Consider the following 23,577-nt stretch of genomic DNA (forward strand, 5'->3'; position numbering starts at 1 on the left):
CTCTAAAATCTATAAGATACTGCAAAACCTCAACAACAAAAGACAAATAACCCAATTAAAAAATGGGCAAAGGATATGAACAGGCACTTCTCTAAAGAAAACATTCAGGTAGCTAACAGATACATGAGGAAATGCTCATGATCATTAGCCATTAGAGAAATGCAAATCAAAACTACAATGAGACACCACTTCACCCAACAAGGCTAGCATTAATCCAAAAAACACAAAACAATAAGTGTTGGAGAGGTTGTGGAGAGACTGGAGCACTTATACAGCACTGGTGGGAATGTAAAATGATACAACCACTTTGGAAATCGATTTGGCGCTTCCTTAAAAAGCTAGAAATAGAACTACCACAGGATCCAGCAATTCTGCTCCTGGAATATGTCCTAGAGAAATAAGAGCCCTCACATGAACAGATATATGCATACTCATGTTCATTGCAGCACAGTTTACAATAGCAAAAAGGTGGAAGCAACCAAGGTGGCCATCAAAGGATGAATGGATAAACAAATTATGGTATATTCACACAATGGAATATTATGCAGTGATAAAGAACAGTGATGAATCAGTGAAACATCTCATAACATGGAGGAACCTGGAAAGCATTATGCTGAGTGAAATTAGTCAGTCACAAAAGGACAAATATTGTATGAGACCACTATTATAACGACTCAAGGAAAGATTTAAACACAGAAGAAAAGACTCTTTGATGTTTACAAGGGTAGGGAGGGAGGAAGAGGGGTATACGCTAACTAGATAGTAGATAAGAATTATCTTAGGTGAAGGGAAGGACAACACACGATACAGGGGAAGTCAGCGCAGCTGTGAATAAATCAAAAGCTAAGAAGTTTCCTGAATATAACCAAACACTTCAAGAGACAGAGTGGTAGAGGCAGGGGCCTGGAGACCTTGGTTTCAAGGGACATCTAGGTCAACTGGCATAAAAAAGTTTATTACTAAACTTTTCTTTATCCCACTTTGGTGAGTGACATCTGGGGTTTTAGATGCATCAATTGTTCTCAACCCACTTGGGGCAAAGGAGAATGAAGAACTCCAAAAACACAAGGAAAATATGAGCCCAAGAGACAGAAAGGGCCAAATAAACCAGAGACTCCATCAGCTGAGACCAGAACTAGGCGGTGCCCGGCTACCACCAATAATGGGCCTGACAGACAAAAAAACAGAGTCCCTGACAGAGCAGGAGAAAAGTGGGATGCAGAACTCAAATTCTAGTAAAAAGACCAGACTTAATGGTCTGACTGAGACTGAAGGGGCCCCAGATGACATGGCCCCTGGACTCTCTGTTAGCCCCAAACTAAAACCGTTTCTGGAGGCAGCTCTTCAAACAAAGATTATTCTGGACTCTAAGACATTAAATGATACTCAAGAAGAGTGTGCTTCTTAGCTCAGGTAGATACATGAGACTAAATGGGCAGCTCTTGTTCAGACAAAAGGTGAGAAGGCAGAAAGTGACAGAAGCTCGTTGAATGGACACGGGGAATACAGGGTGGAAAGGGGTGTACTGTCACATTATAAGGAGAGCACCTAGGGTCACGTAAAAATGTGTGTATAAATTTTCATATGAAAAACTAACTTGAGCTGTAAATTTTCACTTAAATCAGAGTAAAAATAAATAAATAAAATAAAATTGGCAGGGTTTCCTCATGAAAAGATCACTCACTAGGCTGCAGTCCAAAAGCCCGGGCTGTAGACATGGCTGTGTTAATACCTCCACAATGATGGGAAAATCACTAATACCATTCTGCATCTCCTTCACCATCTATAAGCTATGGTGGTTGAATTATAGGTCTTTACGGTGTCTTCTGGTTCTAAAATTCTATGAAATACTGTAAGCTACTCTCTGTGTAGAAAAGGAGGCCAATATTTACCAATTACCAGTATGTTGCAGTAGTAATATTCACGTATTAGACACAGAGAGAGGAATGTATTGGCATTTCTTTACTAAGCATCAAAAGAGACATAACCCTGGATGGGATCCAGGGATAGCAAGAGAGGCAGATTACTCGGTAAACAAAGTAAGCATGGGTTTACCTGTGCATGTTTACTAATCTGCAGTGCACAATTTCACATGAGTTTCACCACGTCTTTGATGTGGAGGAAAACGTGAATCGTTCACTACACATTTAATAAGTACGCACAAGTAAGTCTGTACTTACCTTGCTTACTGGGAATGTGGTGAAACCCACGTGAAATTGTTCACTACAGATTAGTAAGTATGCACAAGTAAGCCCGTGTTTATGTTGTTTATTGGGTAGTCTATCCCTGTCAGGGATCGTAATTCAGAAATAGGGTTTGATTCTGTAGGAAGGTGCTGTGGAGCTGGGCGAGAGATAGATCAAAGCAGAATCTTCGAGGTGGTGAAAAAACGTGAAATTGTTCACTACAGATGACCTGGTAAGCAAGGTAAGCATTGAGTTTACCTTGCCTATTAGATAATCCACTCCTGGATAAAGGGAGAGGTGCTGTCTAGAACGAAGGCAGTTACTTCTTACATGTAATCTCAGTACCCACATACCACTGTAGTATGTTCCCTGTCCACTAAAGACAATAACTAGGGGGAAAGCAGTTAATCCCAGTTACTGGGGCTCCATCAATCCCTCCTCAATAGCTAGTACTAGAAGTATTCAGGTCACTAACAGAGGACAGTCCTCCAGTTCTGCTCAAAGGATTTAATGAAACCACAGAGAGGAATCCAAAAACGAGGACTGGGTCCATAGGTCATCTCACCCAGAAACAATGACTCTGCTTCCCTTCTTTGAGTTTACTTAAGTTGCTAAGGAAAGAGTAGTCATGGCTGAGCGGTTAAGGCAGTGGACTAGAAATACATTGGGGTCTCCCCTCACAGGTTCGGACCCTGCTGACTACGCATTGTTTGGAAACCCTAGTGGCATAGTGGTTAAGAGCTACATGTGCTAACCAAAAGTTCGGCAGTTCAAATACACCAGGTACTCCTTGGGACAGTTCTACTCTGTCCTATAGGGTTGCTGTGAGTCGGAACTGACTCTACAGCAACAGGTTTTTTTATACTCAGTGTGCTTACTAGAGCCCTCTCTAGGAGACATTTCATGCAGAAAGCCGTTATAGATTGTTGTTATAGATTGAACTGTGCCCCCAAAAATGTGTGTTGTAAATCCTAGCCTTTATGCCCATGGTTATAATCCCATTTGGTTTTATAACCCATGTGGGTCGTCCTTGTTATGTTAATGAGACATTTAAACCCATTTGGGTTGTCTTTGTTATGTTAATGACACACTTAAACCACGTGTGTTGTCTTTGTTATGTTAATGAGATAGGATTAGTGTAGGGTATATCTTGAGTCAATCTCTTTGGAGATATAAAAGAGATTAAAGAAGCAAGCAGTGGACAGATGGGGTAAGATAGATGCCAAGACACATGGAAATCTCCAAGCAACCAGGAAGCAGAGACCGAAGAGACAAGGACCTTCCTCCAGAGCTGGCAGAGAGACAAGTCTTCCACTAGAGCCGGTGCTCTGATTTCACACTTCTAGCCTCCTAAACTGTGAGAAAATAAATTTCTGTTAAAGTCACCTATTTGTGGTATTTCGTTATAGCCCCAAAACCCAGTTCTTTATAGCAGCACTAGATAAATAAGACAACCATCCACAGATAATCTCTTCAAGCATATAGCTACTTAGGAATTTAGGATGGGGGACTCAAGATCCTGCTGTCAAGTCTTGTTATGGAAGATCAAAGTGACGTGCACATTCTGCATGATTTTCCTCCTGTATCTGTGTGAATGGGGCTGCCAGGATGCACACAAAGCAAACCACAGCACCATCCCTAATTGTCACAACACAAAAATGAATGTGGATAAAAGCTCACTGGAAAAGTGCAGGATTCTAATAATCTCTCAATATTCAGGTACAACTCGCCAGCTGGCAAAGCCATGTCCAGGCACATTTTCAGCCAGCTCTCATCTTTGGGACTCATTTAGGTGAAAACAAAGGGATCAACCCAGATTTCAGGTTCTTTCAAGTTTACTACTCACATTCAGTGCCCAAGCCTGGGACCGGGGTCTGCACATTGAAAAAGGGAAGCTGGGCAAGGAGGTAGGCTAACTTGTGCTTCCAGAATGAAAATACTCAAAACAGGGCAGAAATGTCTGAGGATCTAGTCTACAAAAACTATACAAATTTATGCAAATTGTGTTTATTGCAACATTAAAATATAAAAAGAATTAGAAAAAATGTTCCCAAATGATGGGTAATCATCTATGGAATATTACGAATACACTGAAAACATTTACAATGAGTTTATAATAATATAGAAAATCCTTGGCTAAGAAGGAAATGAAGAATTGTAAATAAGGAACAAAATGTTAAGTAAATCAAAGAGCAAGCAAATATACTGAAAAGTTAAAACCAAAATCTGTTAAGAAAATTATCAAAATGTTAACATTAAGTGTTTTTCTCTGATTGGTAGGACTCTGAGTGAATTTTTTCTTCTATGTTCCTTTATTTTCTAAATGTTTAATAAAATACAAGTATTACTGTTATAGTGGAAAAGAAGATTTAAAAAAGAGTTTTCAACCTAACTAAACTTTACATTTTGTATGTGTTTTGAGCTGACATGAAAAATTTCCAAGATGCCTAACACCTTCTTGGTAAGTTTGATAAGTTTAAGAAACAACAACTTTGATAAGTTTAAGAAATTATCTTCAATGCACCAAGATAAAACTCAACCATCTGGGGACATTTTGACCCTGCTGATAAGCTTTGAATGTTGGAGTATGAGTGTTTTTGAAATAGCCCTATTTGGTGAAGTGTGTTTGTTGATCACACTGCTGAAGACCAGCTAATGTTTGGGCTACAGGCAAAGACAACCACAACCAAATTGGAGGAAAAAATTAGCAAGCTGTGGGAATCCAGATGTACCTGCCTGAAGAGCCTTGGGCAGACTTAATGAACCACTGCACATCCAAATGACCCAATCTCTTGGTTGCTCCCAATTTCCCACTATTGCATTATATTGACATAGACAATGTGTCTGGTACTTAAATCAGATCTAATCTGGTAATTAAGCTAGCTAACAAAGAATCTGTGTTTGCATTCACATGATGACTCTACAATGGGAAGAATTCTGCAAGACAAGAAAAAAATCTAAACTAATTTTTCTTACTCTCTTTAGCTGGGAGGAGTTGTGACTTATGATAGCATACAGTGTATGAGTTGATTTATTGTGGTTGCAAATAACAGAAACCCATTTAAGTAAAATAGGTGAATTCATCATGAGATTATGAGGGTGTATCAGGGAAATGAGAAAAGCAGCCAGGCTCAGTAACAAACTGGAAGCAGAAACTGGAAAGCTATGTGGAACCTAGGAGGTGTTCCTCTTCGTCTATCTTTGCATATCTCTGCCTCATGGTGCTTCTGCCCCCATTTCTTTCTCTCTACTTTTCTTATTTGCTGGCTACAAACATGGCCATCACAGTCCCTTCCCCACAATTTAAGGTCCAGCCAACCAGAGGAAGTCTCTCTCTAATCCTCTCTGTCCCTCTCCCCTCCTCCATATTTCCAGGGATAGGACTCTGATTGGCTGGGCTTGATACAAATCACCTATGGCCAAGGGACATACAGTTACTTGGTAGAAAAAAGCTGCTGGGAACTCTGAATGTACGGTCGCTCAGTAGAAACCAGGTAAATGGCAAGAGGCAGGGAAGGTCAGGGACAGAATGATGAAGCTGTCCACTACAGGCAGCCTTTGTTTTTTTCACTAGTATTTCAACACAAGACTTGTGTTCAAAAACATAAAAATCAAGTTTGACAATATATTGAGAACATCAAGAGCACAGAGACTATTGTTTCTATGAAGCCTCTGGATGAATCTTCAGGAGGCCCACCAAAGGATGAGTGGGGAAACAATGGCGGGAAAATAGCAGTGAGTGTTGCACCTATGTAACTATAGGACTATGACTAAAGCAACCGTGGGGATTTTGGTGACAGAAGGGGATGTTACAACTCTTGAAGGTGTATAACCAAAAATATTAGGATGGATAGGAGAACAAAGCATGGAATGGCTGATAAAGGAAGCATGCTTATTTTCTCACTTTTAATAGTTGGGGGTCAAAAATATCATTCAAATTTTAAAAGTTAATAATAGAAGGAGAAGCTTGCTTAATATAACAAAGGTAATACTTAGGTAGACTGAGAAAGATTATTTAGTCAACTGAAATTAGGAGGTGGAAGAGGGGCAAGGGAGGGAAGAGGGATAAAATCATATTGATTTCATCATAAATTGTAGTAAGAAATAATAAATATTATTTTAAGAAATAAAGAATTAAGACTATTACATAAACTTACAGTTTTATAGGAAAACACCTAAAACGAAAAATATATAACGTTCTGTTTATCAGGAGGAGCACAAACATAAAACAGACAAAGCAGAGCAGGCAGTGAAAGATTTTTAAGAGCTATAAACCCGGAAAGCATAAAATAAAACAATATTAAAAAGTCAAGACCAAATGTTATTTGTCATTTCAATTAAAATAATTTATCTCCTCTATTAAAAAGAAAGTATGGGAGGCGAGGTCAAGATGGCTGACTAGGTAGAAGCTACCTCGGATCCCTCTTGCAACAGAGACTCAGAAAAACAAGTGAATCCATCACATACATGACAATCTATGAACCCTGACCACCAAACACAGATCTAAAGAGTTGAACTGAGTGAGAGAGACTGAGAATGAGCAATCACGGCGAAGCAACGACTGTTTTTGGAACCTGGAGCCAGCATCCCAGTCAGAAAACCTTGGTGCCGGGCTTTGGATTGGGCGCAGGGGAGCTGAGCATGGCTTCCTGAGATGGTGCAAACACAGGACGCAGCCCTAGCCCCCAGAAGTGACCTTGGGGGAAGCCCAGCCAGTGCACGCAGGCAGCTCAGCGATGCAGCTGACAGGAGGAGAAGTCACCCGGAGGCAGTGACCAGTGTTGGAGCCTGGAGTGCGGTGTCCCAGTCAGGGATACTTGGCGCTGGGCTTTGGACTGGGAGCAGAGGAACTGACCACGGCTTCTGAGACAGCACAAGCACAGGATGCCGGCCTGACCCTTGGGGGCAATCTCGACCCAGCCAAAGCACACAGGCTACACACCCCTTGGGAAACTCAGATAAAACAGTCATCACCAAGCAAGATAAGTAACTTAGTCTATAGTCCAGGGTGCTACTCTCTCCTATCTATCTGATCCATTCCCTCACCTTCTGAGGCGGCATCGTTAACATTGGAATTTCCTGAGCCAGAGAGTGAAGTGCTCTGCAGTTTTGTTTTGTTTTTTTCTTTTTGGTCTTTCCTAACACATTCTCCTGGTCTGAGAGAAGCAGCTACAAAAAAACTGGGGACCAAAAACCCTTCCCTGACATCCCGAAATTGGACTAAAAATACAGAACCAGCTTCAGCCAAGCATATGAGATCCACAGTCTTGGGTTTTCATCCCTACAGGGAACAAGGTGGCTATTATAATGCAAAGGCAACTCTGATAGGGATCTGATTGTAATTGTTTTAGTGGATTACTGGAAAGACAAGTTTCCCAGGTCTGATATCTCTGCATATTAAACAGAGCCCTCACTGACCCACAATGGGGAACTGAGGGCTGAAGCTCCCCCCAGACCACCTAACCTCCTGCCTTAGGAGTCTGAGGATGGTGACACCTACCAATCTGTAGAGGTACATGCATTGGGTGCCTAAGGTACAGCTGCAGAGCCCACCCACCAAAGTGCTTTAGGAATAGAGACACACCTACCTCACTGACACTTGGGGGAAGCCTGTCAGCATCCTTCACCCCCTGGAGTGTGACCCCCTGCTGCTACTAGAATCTGGTGGACACAGCTATCACCACTACTCCTCTAGGTGGATAGGTGACAGTCTGCACCACACAATTGGTGACCCAAAATGAGATTCTAGTCAAGAATAGTGAAGGAACTCTTAGGCTTATACAACTGGTAACAGCCCATACCATCTGGTAATAGGACATAAAAGATTCAAAGGCTACAACAATCAAAACAGCACAATCTAGTAGCCCACCTACATATATTGAAAGAAAACCAAACAAGATAAGACTCAGTGAGCAAATATAAAATAAATCATTACAATATCTTATAGATGGCTCGGAGACAGCAGTCGATATCAAACCACATAAAGAAGCACACCATGATTGCTTCTACAACTCCCCAAATTAAAGAATCAAAATCTTTCCCAAATGAAGATACAATCCTGGAATTGCCAGATGCAGAATATAAAAAAATAATTCACAGAATGCTTCAAGACATCAGGGATGACCTCAGAAATGAAATAAGGCAATCTACAAAAAAGCCAAGGAACACACTGATAAAGCAGTTGAAGAAATCAAAAAGATTATTCAAGAACATAGTGGAAAAATTAATAAGCTGCAAGAATCCATAGAGAGACAGCATTCAGAAATCCAAAAGATTAACACTAAAATTACAGAATTAGACAACTCAATAGGAAGTCAGAGGAGCAGAATTGAGGAATTGGAATGCAGAGCGGTGGAGATGGAGGATAAGGCAATTGACACCAATATAGCTGAAAAAAATCAGATAAAAGAATTTTAAAAAATGAAGAAACCCTAAGAATCATGTGGGACTCTAACAAGAAGAATAACTTGCATGTCGTTGGAGTTCCAGAAGAGGGAGAGATAACAGAAAACACAGAGAGAATAGTTGAAGATCTGTTGGCAGAAAACTTCCCTGACATCATGAAAGATGAAAGGATGTCTATCCAAGATGCTCATCGAACCCCATATAAGACTGATTCAAAAAGAAAATCACCAAAACATATTATCATCAAACTTGCCAAAACCAAAGAAAAAGAGAAAATTTTAAAAGCAGCCGGGGAGGGGGAGGCGGAGCCAAGATGGCGGACTAGGCAGACGCTACCTCGGATCCCTCTTACAACAAAGACACGGAAAAACAAGTGAATCGATCACATACATAACAATCTATGAAACCTGAACAATAAACACAGATTTAGAGACGGAGAACGAACTAATACGGGGAAGCAGCGATTGTTTCCAGAGCCTGGAGCCAGCGTACCAGTCAGGTACGGCACAAGCACAGAGAGCTGCTCCACCCCCCTGAACTAACCCTGGGAGGGGGACCAGCAGGTTCCACGGGTGGCGTGGGATGCAGCCGGTAGGAGAAGTCCCCGGGAGGCAGTGACTGGTCTTGGAGCAGAAAGAGCAGCGTCCGAGCCAGGGAACCGTCCTGCAGGGATTTGGACTGGACGCAGGTACGGCATAAACACGGAGAGTTGCTCCACCCCCCTGAACTAACCCCGGGAAGGGGACCAGCTGGGTCGCGCGGGCGGCGTGGGACGCAGCCGGTAGGAGAAGTCCCCGGAAGGCAGCGACTGGTATTGGAGCGGGGAGAACAGCGTCCCAGCCGGGACACTCGGTCACGGCACAAGCACGGGGAGCTGCTCCACCCATCTGAACTAACCCCGGGAGGAGGCCCAACTAGTTCTCGCGGGCGGCACGGCCACATGGCGGGAGGGACGAGAAGTCCCCAGGAGGCAGCGACTGATTTTGGAGTCGAGAGTGCACCGTCCCAGTAGGGGAGCCTTGACGCTGGGCGTGGGGCTGGAAGCGGAGGATCTGACCATGACTCCAGCGGGCCAGACCCCCCGGGGGCAATCTCCACACAGCCAGCACACATAGGCGACGCGCCCGCGGGAATCTCAGATATAATAGTCATTCCAAGCAAGACAAGCAACTCTGGCTATATTCTGAGGTGCTACTCTCCTATCTCTCTGTTCCCTCCCTCGCCCTCCCCAGGCGGCTTCATTAACATCTGAATAGCCTGAGCCAGAGGGAGAACTCTGATAGGGATCTGACTGCATTTTTTTTTTGGAGGATTTTCTGGAAAAACTAGTTTCCCAGTGATGGCTCGGAGACAACAATCCATATCAAACCACTTAAAGAAGCAGACCATGACAGCTTCTCCAACCCCCCAAACAAAAGAATCAAAATCTTTCCCAAATGAAGATACAATCTTGGAATTGTCAGATACAGAATATAAAAAACTAATTTACAGAATGCTTAATGATATCACAAATGAAATTAGGATAACTGCAGAAAAAGCCAAGGAACACACTGATAAAACTCTTGAAGAACTCAAAAAGATTATTCAAGAACATACTGGAAAAATTAATAAGTTGCAAGAATCCATAGAGAGACAACATGTAGAAATCCAAAAGATTAACAATAAAATAACAGAATTAGACAACGCACTGGGAAGTCAGAGAAGCAGACTCAAGCAATTAGAATGCAGACTGGGACATCTGGAGGACCAGGGAATCAACACCAACATAGCTGAAAAAAATCAGATAAAAGAATTAAAAAAAATGAAGAAACCCTAAGAATTATGTGGGACTCTATCAAGAAGGATAACCTGCAGGTGACTGGAGTCCCAGAACAGGGAGGAGGGACAGAAAACACAGAGAAAATAGTTGAAGAACTCCTGACACAAAACTTCCCTGACATCATGAAAGACGAAAGGATATCTATCCAAGATGCTCATCGAACCCCATTTAAGATTGATCCAAAAAGAAAAACACCAAGACATATTATCATCAAACTCACCAAAACCAAAGATAAACAGAAAATTTTAAAAGCAGCCAGGGAGAAAAGAAAGGTTTCCTTCAAGGGAGAATCAATAAGAATATGTTCTGACTACTCAGCAGAAACCATGCAGGCAAGAAGGGAATGGGACGACATATACAGAACACTGAAGGAGAAAAACTGCCAGCCAAGGATCATATATCCAGCAAAACTCTCTCTGAAATATGAAGGCAAAATTAAGATATTTACAGACAAACACAAGTTTAGAGAATTTGCAAAAACCAAACCAAAGCTACAAGAAATACTAAAGGATATTGTTTGGTCAGAGAACCAATAATATCAGATATCAGCACAACACAAGGTCACAAAACAGAACGTCCTGATATCAACTCAAATAGGGAAATCACAAAAACAAACAAATTAAGATTAATTAAAAAAAAAATACACATAACAGGGAATCATGGAAATCAATAGGTAAAAGATCACAATAATCAAAAAGAGGGACTAAATACAGGAGGCATTGAACTGCCATATGGAGAGTGATACAAGGCGATATAGAATAATACAAGTTAGGTTTTTACTTAGAAAAATAGGGGTAAATAATAAGGTAACCACAAAAAGGTATAACAACTCTATAACTCAAGATAAAAACCAAGAAAAACATAACGACTCAACTAACATAAAGTCAAGCACTATGAAAATGAGGATCTCACAATTTACTAAGAAGAACGCCTCAGCACAAAAAAGTATGTGGAAAAATGAAATTGTCAACAACACACATAAAAAGGCATCAAAATGACAGCACTAAAAACTTATTTATCTATAATTACCCTGAATGTAAATGGACTAAATGCACCAATAAAGAGACAGAGAGTCACAGACTGGATAAAGAAACACGATCCATCTATATGCTGCCTACAAGAGACACACCTCAGACTTAGAGACACAAACAAACTAAAACTCAAAGGATGGAAAAAAGTATATCAAGCAAACAATAAGCAAAAAAGAAGAGGAGTAGCAATATTAATTTCTGACAAAATAGACTTTAGACTTAAATCCACCACAAAGGATAAAGAAGGACACTATATAATGATAAAAGGGACAATTGATCAGGAAGACATAACCATATTAAATATTTATGCACCCAATGACAGGGCTGCAAGATACATAAATCAAATTTTAACAGAATTGAAAAGCGAGATAGATACCTCCACAATTATAGTAGGAGACTTCAAAACACCACTTTCGGAGAAGGACAGGACATCCAGTAAGAAGCTCAACAGAGACACGGAAGATCTAATTACAACAATCAACCAACTTGACCTCATTGACTTATACAGAACTCTCCACCCAACTGCTGCAAAATACACTTTTTTTTCTAGCGCACATGGAACATTCTCTAGAATACACCACATATTAGGTCATAAAACAAACCTTTGCAGAATCCAAAACATCGAAATATTACAAAGCATCTTCTCAGACTACAAGGCAATAAAACTAGAGATCAATAACAGAAAAACTAGGGAAAAGAAATCAAATACTTGGAAAATGAACAATACCCTCCTGAAAAAAGACTGGGTTATAGAAGACATCAAGGAGGGAATAAGGAAATTCAGAGAAAGCAACGAGAATGAAAAGACTTCCTATCAAAACCTCTGGGACACAGCAAAAGCAGTGCTCAGAGGCCAATTTATATCAATAAATGCACACATACAAAAAGAAGAAAGAGCCAAAATCAGAGAACTGTCCCTACAACTTGAACAAATAGAAAGTGAGCAACAAAAGAATCCATCAGGCACCCGAAGAAAACAAATAATAAAAATTAGAGCTGAACTAAATGAATTAGAGAACAGAAAAACAATTGAAAGAATTAACAAAGCCAAAAGCTGGTTCTTTGAAACAATTAACAAAATTGATAAACCATTGGCTAGACTGACTAAAGAACTACAGGAAAGGAAACAAATAACCCGAATAAGAAATGAGAAGGACCACATCACAACAGAACCAAATGAAATTAAAAGAATCATTTCAGATTATTATGAAAAATTGTACTCTAATAAATTTGAAAACCTAGAAGAAATGGATGAATTCCTGGAAAAACACTACCTACCTAAACTAACACATTCAGAAGTAGAACAACTAAATACACCCATAACAAAAAAAGAGATTGAAACGGTAATCAAAAAACTCCCAACAAAAAAAAGCCCTGGCCCGGACGGCTTCACTGCAGAGTTCTACCAAACTTTCAGAGAAGAGTTAACACCACTACTACTAAAGGTATTCCAAAGCATAGAAAATGACGGAATACTACCCAACTCATTCTATGAAGCCACCATCTCCCTGATACCAAAACCAGGTAAAGACATTACCAAAAAAGAAAATTATAGACCTATATCCCTCATGAACATTGATGCAAAAATCCTCAACAAAATTCTAGCCAATAGAATTCAACAACACATCAAAAAAATAATTCACCCTGATCAAGTGGGATTTATACCAGGTATGCAAGGCTGGTTTAATATCAGAAAAACCATTAATGTAATCCATCACATAAATAAAACAAAAGACAAAAACCACATGATCTTATCAATTGATGCAGAAAAGGCATTTGACAAAGTCCAACACCCATTCATGATAAAAACTCTCACCAAAATAGGAATTGAAGGTAAATTCCTCAACATAATAAAGGGCATCTATGCAAAGCCAACAGCCAATATCACTCTAAATGGAGAGAACCTGAAAGCATTTCCCTTGAGAACGGGAACCAGACAAGGATGCCCTTTATCACCGCTCTTATTCAACATCGTGTTGGAAGTCTTAGCCAGGGCAATTAGGCTAGACAAAGAAATAAAAGGTATCCAGATTGGCAAGGAAGAAGTAAAGTTATCACTATTTGCAGATGACAGGATTATATACACAGAAAACCCTAAGGAATCCTCCAGAAAACTACTGAAACTAATAGAAGAGTTTGGCAGAGTCTCAGGTTATAAAATAAACATACAAAAATCACTTGGATTCCTCTACATCAACAAAAAGAACACCGAAGAGGAAATAACCAAATCAATACCATTCACAGTAGCCCCCAAGAAGATAAGATACTTAGGAATAAATCTTACCAAGGATGTAAAAGACCTATACAAAGAAAATTACAAAGCTCTACTACAAGAAATTCAAAAGGACATGCTTAAGTGGAAAAACATACCCTGCTCATGGATAGGAAGACTTAACATAGTAAAAATGTCTATTCTACCAAAAGCCATCTATACATTTAACGCACTTCCGATCCAAATTCCAATGTCATATTTTAAGAGGATGGAGAAACAAATCACCAATTTCATATGGAAGGGAAAGAAGCCCCAGATAAGCAAAGCACTACTGAAAAAGAAGAAGAAAGTGGGAGGCCTCACCTTACCTGAATTCAGAACCTACTATACAGCCACAGTAGTCAAAACAGCCTGGTATTGGTACAACAACAGACACATAGACCAATGGAACAGAATTGAGAACCCAGACATAGATCCATCCACGTATGAGCAGCTGATATTTGACAAAGGACCAGTGTCAGTTAACTGGGGAAAAGATAGCCTTTTTAACAAATGGTGCTGGCATAACTGGATATCCCTTTGCAAAAAAATGAAACAGGACCCATACCTCACACCATGCACAAAAACTAACTCCAAGTGGATCAAAGACCTAAACATAAAGACTAAAACGATAAAGATCATGGAAGAAAAAATTGGGACAACCCTAGGAGCCCTAATACAAGGTATAAACAGAATACAAAACATTACCAAAAATGAAGAAGAGAAACCCGATAACTGGGAGCTCCTAAAAATCAAACACCTATGCTCATCTAAAGACTTCTCCAAAAGAGTAAAAAGACCACCTACAGACTGGGAAAGAATTTTCAGCTATGACATCTCCGACCAGCACCTGATCTCTAAAATCTACATGATTCTGTCAAAACTCAACCACAAAAAGACAAACAACCCAATCAAGAAGTGGGCTAAGGCTATGAACACACATTTCACTAAAGAAGATATTCAGGCAGCCAACAGATACATGAGAAAATGCTCTCGATCATTAGCCATTAGAGAAATGCAAATTAAAACTACGATGAGATTCCATCTCACACCAGCAAGGCTAGCATTATTCCAAAAAACACAAATTAATAAATGTTGGAGAGGCTGCGGAGAGATTGGAACTCTCATACACTGCTGGTGGGAATGTAAAATGGTACAACCACTTTGGAAATCCATCTGGCGTTATCTTAAACAGTTAGAAATAGAACTACCATACAACCCAGAAATCCCACTCCTAGGAATATACCCTAGAGATACAAGAGCCTTCATACAAACAGATATATGCACACCCATGTTTATTGCAGCTCTGTTTACAATAGCAAAAAGTTGGAAGCAACCAAGGTGTCCATCTACGGATGAATGGGTAAATAAATTGTGGTATATTCACACAATGGAATACTACGCATCGATAACAGTGACGAATCTCTGAAACATTTCATAACATGGAGAAACCTGGAAGGCATTATGCTGAGCGAAATTAGTCAGAGGCAAAAGGACAAATATTGTATAAGACCACTATTATAAGATCGTGAGAAATAGTAAACCTGAGAAGAACACATACTTTTGTGGTTACGAGGGGGGGAGGGAGGGAGGGTGGGAGAGGGTTTTTTATTGATTAATCAGTAGATAAGAACTGCTTTAGGTGAAGGGAAAGACAACACTCAAAACATGGAAGGTCAGCTCAATTGGACTGGACCAAAAGCAAAGAAGTTTCCGGGATAAAATGAATGCTTCAAAGGTCAGCGGAGCAAGTGCGGGGGTCTGGGGAACATGGTTTGCGGGGACTTCTAAGTCAATTGGCAAAATAATTCTATTATGAAATCATTCTGCATCCCACTTTGAAATGTGGTGTCTGGGGTCTTAAATGCTAACAAGCGGCCATCTAAGATGCAGCAATTGGTCTCAACCCACCTGGAGCAAAGGAAAAGGAAGAACACCAAGGCCACATGACAACTAAGAGCCCAAGAGACAGAAAGGGCCACATGAACCAGAGACCTACATCATCCTGAGACCAGAAGAACTAGTTGGTGCCCGGCCACAATCGATGACTGCCCTGACAGGGAGCACAGCAGAGGACCCCTAAGGGAGCAGGAGATCAGTGGGATACAGACCCCAAATTCTCATAAAAAGACCAAACTTAATGGTCTGACTGAGACTGGAGGAATCCCGGCGGCCATGCTCCCCAGACCTTCAGTTGACACAGGACAGGAACCATCCCCGAAGACAACTCATCAGAAATGAAAGGGACTGGTTAGTGGGTGGGAGAGAGACGCTGATGAAGAGTGAGCTAATGATATCAGGTGGACACTCGAGATTGTGTTGGCAACTCTTGTCTGGAGGGGGGATGGGAGGATAGAGAGAGAGGGAAGCCGGCAAAATTGTCAAGAAAGGAGAGACTGAAAGGGCTGACTCAAGAAGGGGAGAGCAATTGGGAGTAGGGAGTGAGATGTATGTAAACTTATATGTGACAGACTGATTGGATTTGTAAACGTTCACTTGAAGCTTAATAAAAGTTATTAAAAAAAAAAAAAAAGGAGGAAGAAAAAAAAAAAAAGCAGCCGGGGATAAAAGAAAGATCTCCTACAAAGGAGAATCAATAAGTTCAGACTACTCAGCAGAAACCATGCAGGCAAGAAGGCAATGGGATGACATATATAGAGCACTGAAGGAGAAAAACTGCCAGCCAAGGATCATATATCCAGCAAAACTCTCTCTCAAACATGAAGGTGAAATTAAAACATTTACAGATAAACACAAGCTTAGAGAATTTGCAAAAACCAAACCAAAGCTACAAGAAATACTAAAGGAAATTCTTGGGTCAGAAAATCAATAATATCAGATACCAGCACAACGCAAGGTCACAGAACAGAATATCCTGATATCAACTCAAATAGCGAAATCACAAAAACAAATTAAGATTAATTTTAAAAAGAAAAAGTGCTCAAAACAGGGAAGCATTGACGTCAATATGTAAAAGATCACAATAATCAAAAAGAGAGACTAAATACAGGAGGCATAGAACTGCCATATGGAGAGGAAAACAAGGTGATAAAGGACAATACCAGTTAGGTTTTTACTTAGAAAAATATGGGTAAATATTAAGGTAACCACAAAGAGGTATAACAATTCCATAACTCAAAATAAAAACCAAGAAAAACATAACGACTCAGCAAACATAAAGTCAAATACTGTGAAAATGGGGAACACACAATTTACAAAGAAAAACTTCTCAGCACAAAAAAGTAAGTGGAAAAATGAAATTATCAGCAACACACACAAAAAGGCATCAAAATGAAAGCACTAAACATATACTTATCTATAATTAGGCTGAATGTAAATGGGCTAAACGCACCACTAAAGAGACAGAGAGTCTCAGACTGGATAAAGAAACATAATCCGTCTATATGCTGCCTACAAGAGACACACCTTAGACTTAGAGACACAAACAAAAACTCAAAGGATGGAAAAAAATATATTAAGCAAACAATAAGCAAAAAAGAAGAGGAGTAGCAATATTAATTTCTGACAAGTAGACTTTAAAATTAAACCCACCACAAAGGATAAAGAAGGACACTACATAATGATTAAAGGGACAATTGACTAGGAAGATATAACCATATTGAATATTCATGCACCCAATGACAGGGCTGCAAGATACATAAAACAAACTTTAACAGAACTGAAAAGTGAGATAGACACCTCCACAATTATAGTAGGAGACTTCAACACACCACTTTTGCAGAAGGACAGGACTTCCAGTAAGAAGCTCAATAGAGACACGGAAGACCTGATTGCTACAATCAACCACCTTGACCTCATAGACTTATACAGAACACTCCACCCAACAGCTGCAAAGTATGCTTTTTTTTCCAGCGCACATGGAACATTCTCTAGAATAGACCACATATTAGGTCGTAAAACAAACCTTTGCAGAATCCAAAACATCGAAATATTACAAAGCATCTTCTCAGAACACAAGGCAATAAAAGTGGAAATCAATAACAGAAAAATCAGGGAAAAGAGATCAACACTTGGAAACTGAACAATATCCTGCTGAAAAAAGACTGCGTAATAGAAGACATTAAGGAGGGAATAAAGAAATTTATAGAATGCAACAAGAATAAAAACAGTTCCTATCAAAACCTCTGGGACACAGCAAAAGCAGTGCTCAGAGGTCAATTTATATCGATAAATGCACACATACATAAAGAAGAAAGAGCCAAAATCAGAGAAGTATCCCTACAACTTGAACAAATAGAAAGTGAGCAACAAAAGTATCCATCAGGCACCAGAAGAAAACAAATCATAAAAATTAAAGATGAAGTAAACGAATTAGAGAACAGAAAAACAATTGAAAGATTTAACAAAGCCAAAAAATGGTTCTTTGAAAAAATTAACACAATTGATAAGCCATTGTCCAGACTGACTGAAGAAATACACGAAAGGAAACAACCTGAATAAGAAACGAGAAGGGCCACATCACAACAGACCCAATTGAAATTAAAAGAATCATATCAGATTATTGTGAAAAATTGTACTCTAACAAATTAGCAAACCTAGAAGAAATGGGCTAATTCCTAGAAAAACACTACCTACCTAAACTAACACAATCAGAAGTAGAACAACTAAATAGACCCATAATGAAAAAAGAGATTGAAAATGTAATCAAAAACTCCCAACAAAAAAAAGCCCTGGCCCGGATGGCTTCACTGCAGAGTTCTACCAAACTTTCAGAGAAGAGTTAACACCACTATTATTAAAGGTATTTCAAAGCATAGAAAATGATGGAATACTACCTAACTCATTCTATGAAGGCACTATATCCCTGATACCAAAAGCAGGTAAAGACACCACAAAAAAAAGGAAATTACAGACCTATATCCCTCATGAACATAGATGCGAAAATCCTTAACAAAATTCTACCCAATAGAATTCAACAACATATCAAAAAAATAATCCACCACGACCAAGTGGGATTTATACCAGGTACGCAAGGCTAGTTTAATATTAGAAAAACCATTAATGTAATCCACCATTTAAATAAAACAAAAAACAAAAACCACATGATGTTATCAACTGATGCCGAGAAGGCATTTGACAAAATCCAACACCCATTCATGATAAAAACTCTCATCAAAATAGGAACTAAAGGAAAATTCCTCAACATAATAAAGGGCATCTATACAAAGCCAACAGCCAACATCACCCTAAATGGAGAGAGCCTGAAAGCACTTCCCTTGAGAGCAGGAACCAGACAAGGATGCCCTTTATCACCACTCTTATTCAACAATGTGCTAGAGGTACTAGCCAGAGCAATTAGGCTAGACAAAGAAATAAAGGGCATCCGGATTGGCAAGGAAGAAGTAAAATTATCTCTATTTGCAGATGACATGATCTTATACACAGAAAACCCTAAGGAATCCTCCAGAAAACTACTGAAACTAATAAAAGAGTTTGGCAGAGTCTCAGGTTATAAGATAAACATACAAAAATCACTTGGATTCCTCTACATCAACAAAAAGAACATCAAAGAGGAAATAACCAAATGAATTCCATTCACAGTAGCCCCCAAGAAGATAAAATACTTAGGAATAAATCTTACCAAAGATGTAAAAGACCTATACAAAGAAAACTACAAAGTACCAGTGCAAGAAACTAAAAGGGACCTACATAAGTGGAAAAACATACTTGCTCATGGATAGGAAGGCTTAACATAGTAAAAATGTCTATTCTACCAAAAGCCATCTATACATACAATGCAATTCCGATCCAAATTCCAATGACATTTTTTAATGTGATGGAGAAAAAATCACCAACTTCATGTGGAAGGGAAAGAAGCCCCGGATAAGTAAAACATTACTGAAAAAGAAGAAGAAAGTGGGAGGCCTCACTCTACCTGATTTTAGAACCTATTATACACCCACAGTAGTCAAAATAGCCTGATACTGGTACAACAACAGGCACATAGACCAACGGAACAGAATTGAGAACCCAGATATAAATCCATCCACATATGAGCAGCTGATACTTGACAAAGGCCCATTGTCAGTTAATTTGGGAAAAGATAGCCTTTTTAACAAATGGTGCTGGCATAACTGGATATCCATTTGCAAAAAATTAAACAGGACCCATACCTCACACCATGCACAAAAACTAACTCCAAGTGGATCAAAAACCTAAACATAAATTCTAAAACGATAAAGATCATGGAAGAAAAAATAAGGACAACGTTAGAAGCCCTAATACAAGGCATAAAAAAGAATACAAAACATTAGTAAAACTGACGAAGAGAAACCAGATAACTGGGAGCTCCTAAAAATCAAACACCTATGCTCATCTAAAGACTTCACCAAAAGACTAAAAAGACCACCTACAGATTGGGAAAGAATTTTCAGCTATGACATCTCTGACCAGCGCCTGATCTCTAAAATCTATATGATTCTGTTATAACTCAATCACAAAAAGACAAACAACCCAATTAAAAATTGGGCAAAGAATATGAACAGGCAATTCACTAAAGAAGATATTCAGGCGGCTTACAGATACATGAGAAAATGCTCTCGATCATTAGCCATTAGAGAAATGCAAATTAAAACTACGATGAGATTCCATCTCACTCCAACAAGGCTGGCATTAATCCAAAAAACACAAAATAATAAATGTTGGAGAGGCTGTGGAGAGATTGGAACTCATATACTGCTTGTGGGAATGTAAAATGGTACAAGTACTTTGGAAATCTATCTGGCGTTTCCTTAAAAAGTTAGAAATACAACCCAGAAATCCCACTCCTGGGAATATATCCTAGAGAAATAAGAGCCTTTACACGAACAGATATATGCACACCCATGTTTATTACAGCACTATTTACAATAGCAAAAAAAATGGAGGCAACCAAGGTGCCCATCAACAGATGAATGGATAAATAAATTATGATATATTCACACAATGGAATACTATGTATTGATAAAGAACAGTGATGAATCTTTGAAACATTTCATAACATGGAGGAATCTAGAAGGCATTATGGTGAGTGAAATTAGTCAGATGCAAAAGGACAAATATTGTATAAGACCACTATTATCAGATATTAAGAAATAGTTTAAACTGAGAAGAACATACTCTTTTGTGGTTACCAGAGGGGGGAGGGAGGGAGGGTGGGAGAGGGTTACTTACTGATCAGATAGTAGATAAGAACTACTTTAGGTGAAGGGAAGGACAACACTCAATATAGGAAAGGTCAGCTCAACTGGACTGGACCAAAAGCAAAGAAGTTTCCGGGATAAACTGAATGCTTCGAAGGTCAGCGGGGCAAGGGCGGGGGTTTGGGGATTATGGCTTCAGGGGACATCTAAGTCAATTGGCAAAATAAATTCTATTAAGAAAACATTCTGCATCCCACTCTGGGGTCTTAAATGCTAATAAGCGGCCATCTAAGATGCATCAATTGGTCTCAACCCACCTGGATCAAAAGAAAATGAACACCAAGGTCACAAGATAATTATGAGCCCAGGATACAGAAAGAGCCACATGAACTAGAGATTTACATCATCCTGAGACCAGAAGAACTAGATGGTGCCCGGCCACAACCGATGACTGCCCTGACAGGGAGCACAACAGAGAACCCCTGAGGGAGCAGGAGAACAGTGGGAGGCAGACCCCAAATTCTCAGAAAAAGAGCAGACTTAATCATCTGACTCAGAGTAGAAGAATCCTGGCGGTCATGGTCCCCATACCTTCTGTTGGCCCAGGACAGGAACCATTCCAGAAGACAACTCATCAGACATGGATTGAACTGGACAGTGCGTTGGAGAGAGATACTGATGAAGAGTGACCTACTTGTATCAGGTGGACACTTGAGAATGTGCTGGCATCTCCTGTCTGGAGGGGAAATGGGAGGGTAGAGAGGGTTAGAAACTGGCAAAATGGTCACGAAAGGAGAGACTGGAAGGAGGGAGCGGGCTGACTCATTAGGGGGAGGGTAAATGGGAGTATGTATTAAGGTGTATATAAGTTTATATGTGAGAGACTGACTTGATTTGTAAACTTTCACTTAAAGCACAACAAAAATTATTTTAAAAATTAATATATTTTAGGAACTGGAAATTTGCCAAATTCTTTGAGTCACAGTAAATAAGGAAATTAAGATATTTACCAAAATAAATGCATGCCATATTATGCAGTGACTGTGAAAACATCTTACTTTGACTTTTGCAGAAGCAATCCGAGTTGACAGTATTCTCAACTGCTTACAACAACAACGCTGGGAACATATCTCAGTTACAGTGCTAAGTTAAAACTTGTCAAGATGTTTCCAAATCCAGAAAATCGCTTTAGGATTTGCATGGACAGATCCATATAATCCTCTTCGCTTTTAATCTGCGCACATCAGTGGTACAATAAGGAATGCCTTTACTCTGCATCTTCTAACAATTGCTACATCCTTTGGCCAGTAATTTTTAACCATTGCCACTGTGCATGCTCGGGTTTCAGAACCACATGAACGCACATTCCCCAGCTCCGGTGCTATAGTTTGAAGTCTCACTCCCACCCCTCCAAGGACAGAGTATTTCTTTGAAGATTTCCCTTTATTTGAGAAATTCAAAAGTTTTTATTACTTTTTTTTAATGCTCCATGTAAAAATGTAACAAATATTAACAAAATTAACACTTCAGGAAGATACCCTATGTTTATCTTGCAGCTTCTAGTGGCCCTGGCCCACCTGCACTTGTCCCCAGTTGTACCAGATTAGGAAGAGTTTTAGACTGTAAGGAGATTTAAAAACCCTTATAATAATGTCTAACCTTAACCAATGCTTCCTTCATCAAAAACAGCATGTCATTTAATTCTCATTACTGTCTTAGAAGAAAAGCCAGACCCAGTGCTGTTGAGTAAGTTGTGACCCTCCCAGTGGCTTTGCAGGAGAAAGACCTCATGATCTGCTCCCGTGAAGATTATAACCTAGAAAACCCTATGGAGCAGTTCTGCTCTGTCATGTGGAGTCACAATATGTAGAAAATCGACTCGATTGGTACCTAATAACAACAAGTACAATATATGTGTTCCTGCCTTAGAAACCATATTCTTATTGCAGTGCAAGGAAACGTCAAGGAGCAGGAGACCCAGTTTCACCACTCTCTGCCTCTATTTACTTGAAATGATCTCACAAAGCCAATACCCTCATTGTTAAGTGGAACAAGTATTTTCGTGGTGAAAAATATTCTAGGGGAAAGACAATGCTGTAAGCAAATAGTAGCTATTACCAACAATATATCATAGAATGACACTGTGATTATAAATTTCTATTACAATTTAAATACAGTATTTATTATTCAACTCCTATCTAAAAGAATAAATTTCTTAGCCATTGATTACACAGGAGATCCCAATAAGTCATAGAAAAAGGCTCTCTTGCATCATATTCCATCATATCTTCCTTGTACTGCCATAGTTCTTTCCTTCTCTTCCCTATATCTCCCGAAAGTTAACTCTACCTCCCATTCCCCAGCACTATTGATAGGCTTTCCATTTTTAAAAGATCTCTTCTTTTGACTTTCTTGACAATATTCCATCCTACTTTTTTCTAGCTTCTCTGACTCTTTCTCTTGGTCTCCCACACTGGATCCTCTTTCTTATTTATTGTTGTTACTAAAATACTATCATCAGTCCACTTGTTTTATTCTCTGCTTTGTTTTCTCAAGGGATTGCTTTCACTTTCTTGGCTTTGACTATCACTAAGATCAACTATGCTAATGACTCACAATGTATTTATTCTGCTGACTACTACCCTGAGTTTCAAAGAAGTACCTCTACCTGAATATCCATAAACCCATTGCTATCGAGTCAATTCCAACTCATAGCGACCCTATAGGACAACGTAGAACTGCC

This window comes from Elephas maximus, chromosome 26, assembly GCF_024166365.1.
Source record: "Elephas maximus indicus isolate mEleMax1 chromosome 26, mEleMax1 primary haplotype, whole genome shotgun sequence".
In the NCBI taxonomy this organism is placed as follows: domain Eukaryota; kingdom Metazoa; phylum Chordata; class Mammalia; order Proboscidea; family Elephantidae; genus Elephas; species Elephas maximus.